General features: G+C 33.4%; 1 long non-coding RNA gene across 1 annotated transcript; it reads right to left on the minus strand.

Moving 5' to 3' along the window:
* Positions 1-2,089: 2,089 nt before the first annotated feature.
* Positions 2,090-3,406, minus strand: LOC141486806 (uncharacterized). The gene is made up of 3 exons (XR_012468056.1): positions 3,027-3,406; positions 2,554-2,957; positions 2,090-2,465 (listed from the first exon to the last, which is right to left on the minus strand). It is a non-coding gene; the product is annotated as an uncharacterized lncRNA (long non-coding RNA).
* Between the last annotated feature and the right edge of the window lie 305 nt (positions 3,407-3,711).

The following is a 3,711-nucleotide window of genomic DNA, read 5'->3' on the forward strand; positions in this document are numbered from 1 at the left end:
TAAAGCAAATGGAACTTCAAACGTTCAAGCTAGTCTCTATATACCTACACAGTAGGTTTAATGGACTGACGCCTATCAGAAAACAACTACTCCCCTGGCTAATACCACGAAGGGCGTTGGATTATATCAGACAGGCGTCAGTGCAGGAATCTTCACAGAAAATATCCTGCATATGCAATTGGCAATACAACTGAAAGAGTCGACCTTCAATTATGGAACGGGCACACCATAATTGAAGGTCGACTCTTTCAGTTGTATTGCCAATTGCATATGCAGGACATTTTCTGTGAAGATTCCTGCACTGACGCCTGTCTGATATAATCCAACGCCCTTCGTGGTATTAGCCAGGGGAGTAGTTGTTTTCTGATAGGCGTCAGTCCATTAAACCTACTGTGTAGGTATATAGAGACTGGCTTGAACGTTTGAAGTTCCATTTGCTTTAGATTTGTTTATTGCCAGTCTTCAAGCATAGCCCATTGACTAATAAGTACATTATATTAATTTTAGCACTCTGAAGAAAGAGAGCAATCAGATGAGGAAACAAAACCTGCTTCATCCCCTGAAAACCAACCATCCACTAGTAAGGGTACAGTTAAAAATAAAAGGAGCAGTAAGTTGAATTTAACATCTGTAAAGATAAGAATGAATGCAATTAAAATGAATTTTGAAAGAACAGCTTTAAGCTATGCTCATTCAGTTAACTTATTTTTTGTTTGTATTATAGAACTCAGAAGAACAAGAACTGGTGATATTCTTTGTCAGACATATGAAAATGCGGTAAACATTCTAGGAGGAAAACTGTTTGATATAAGCCTTGCAATTTTAGAGGTTGCAAATGCCATCAATAGATATTGTGATATAGTGGAAAATAACATTGAAAACACAGTTATCATTGACCAAGAATGAAATATTTAAAAAAATATTCAATATTTTGCTTTAGTACATAATGAGAAGATTGTTTTTTTTAGATTAGGGAGAGAGTTTGACTTTTATTTAATAAAAATGTGTTTTTTGTTGTTTTATAAAATTTTTAAAGATTATTTTTTGTTGAATTTCATGTAGGTATCATAATAAATTTTATAACTATACTATTAGTAATTTTTCTGTATTTACTTTTTGTAACAGAAGGCAATCTTTTTAGAGTCAAAAAAATTGGTTTACAAACAGTATGCATTGTACATACAATTCTTGGAAAATAGGAACAAAGACTTCACCGAATTATGTGAAGAATTGAACAAGGTGCCTGGTGGCGCTTGCGAAAAGATTAAAGAATGGCAAGAGGCATTTTGGAGATGGAAAAATTATGTGAAAAGGAAAGCCAGGGATATTTATATTGATCAGCATCTCACAGGTGGTGGTTTGCCAATTCCAATAATATTAACTGAGCTTGAAAAAAAACTGTTAGCCATTCTGAGTGTGCTGTGTATTGAGGGGATGTTAGTTCCCGAGCTAGGGTTTTTAAAACAAAAGGTATGTAGCCTTGAAGCACTATTAAATATTACCACACCATGATTTTAGGAACTTGGACATATGATGAAGCTCAAGCAACCTACAACAAAAAAAGTTGTAAAATGGTGCTACACCAGGAAACAAAGAAGTACGAAAAAATATAAGACAGTTTTGAATTTGTTGAAAGCTACAAGCAACAAGTTGGAGAATAGCATGGACGAATTAACTATAGCCATTCAAAAAGTTGTAGATGCTATGGAAAGATATTTTTCTTTGAGTTGAAAGGAATGAATATCAAATGTAAACATTATTTAAATAAAAATCTATTTCGAAATGTTGAGTATATTTTATAGTGACAAAAAATCAAAAATACATATTGATTATCCTGTTTCTGGTGCGTACACCTTCATTAAAATAATTCCGACTTATATTCAGGTCATCAAAATTGATTGGCTGATCTGGAATAGGTGCATCATCCTCCGAATTCTCTTCTTCAAAAAAGTCCTCCCTTTCCAGCAATATATTGTGAAGAATAGCACAAGCATTTACAATTTTTGCTGCTTTCAATGGGGCATGATGTAGGGCTCTGTGACCAAAGCAGCATCTAAATCTGGATTTGAAGATGCCAATAACCCGCTCAATTATATTTCTTATTCTTTTGAAACGAATGTTGAATCTTCTTTCCTGCTCAGTCATATCTCCTATGACAGGAGTAATAAGCCAAGGTTCTAAGGGATATCCACTATCTCCCAATAACCAGGAGGATCTGTCTCCATTTCTAAATTGTTGCATTAAATGAAGCCTGGGTAAACTTGTGCTCCATACTGCTGAATCATGCACACTCCCTGGATATCTGGAATTAAGCGCAAGAATCTTATAATCTGCAGAACAAATGATTTGAACATTGAGGCTGTAAAAGCCTTTACGATTGTAGAAGAGAATCGCCGGAAAATTTTGATCATCTGCAGGTGGTGCTACTATTTTTACGTGAGTTCCATCTACAACTCCAATGATGCCTTCAATATGTATTATTCAAAGGGGCCAATTTGAAATTTAAACAATTATAATAAAGAACAGCTAGTTAATATTTAAGCAATAACCAACCTGGAAATGCATTGAAGTTGTTGAAAAACTTAACTTTTTCCTCATTTTTTTCTTCATCTGTTTGAGGAAAATGAACCTTATATCCAAAGTGTTCATTTAGGATTTCAGTAATTATGCCGATGCACCTGCTAACGGAAGATTGACTCATGGGACAATTCATATCTTGTCCAGTGGATTTTTGATATGTCCCTTGGGCATAAAAATGTAGGGCACATAGAATAATTTGGGATTTTGGAATTTTTAATTCATTTCTTTCTGGGTCGCCTATAAATGGTTCAATTTCATCTATTAGGTACCTTGCTGTATCTTTGTTGACTCTATACACAGATTTGAAAACGATTTCAGGCAGATCAAGAGGATCTGATGTACTTCTTACATTTTTTTTCCTCAGGTTGTGCTCAAGTCTGAAAATATGTTTTGTAAATGCCTACAGAAAAAAATATTTATATATTCCTGTTGTTTTTACTTTTTACCTTTCTTCTTCGTTTTGCAATGCTGCAATTAAAAGAGGAAAATTTAATAAATCGCCCATTTTTCTCTCTAAAAAAGTAGACTAGTTGATTATAAATACCTATATAACCTATAAACAATATTCAATATTTCAAGATACAACTTTATAAACAGTTCCTTAATCATTTGCTTATGATATATGGAACTTGGAAAACTGTTGTTGGAAGTTTTGGGTCACCTGAATAAGAAAAATTGAAAAATATTCAATAGTCGAGAATTTTTCAATAATCAACATTCAATATGTTTTTCGACAAACACCTGAATAGAAATTCGCCATACTTTGCAATATTCAATTCAATATACAATATTCAAGGTGCACCTGAATAAGGATGTATATGTGAGAAATCATTTATTCATACAAACACTTTTGTAGGAACCTATAGCTTTAAAAGTAGTTCGACTCTGCCGCAATACCATCACTCCTAGAACTAAGTGTTTTTAAAGGGGTGACAGCGTAGCTAAAATACGTTGAAATTCTTGCTACTGATACCAAATTATTTTATAGAACGACGCCATTTCAAATGATAGCAATCCGGGATACTGAAATTAGATGAGTTGAAAATATGAAATACCGCATATATAGTGATATTTACAGCTGAAAAGTACATAGATATTATAACATTATATTATTCAGAACCAAGTGAGTTA

Source organism: Leptinotarsa decemlineata, unplaced genomic scaffold, assembly GCF_025532065.1.
Source record: "Leptinotarsa decemlineata unplaced genomic scaffold, Ldec_3_MD MMD2_tig00026374_RagTag_RagTag, whole genome shotgun sequence".
Lineage (NCBI taxonomy): Eukaryota > Metazoa > Arthropoda > Insecta > Coleoptera > Chrysomelidae > Leptinotarsa > Leptinotarsa decemlineata.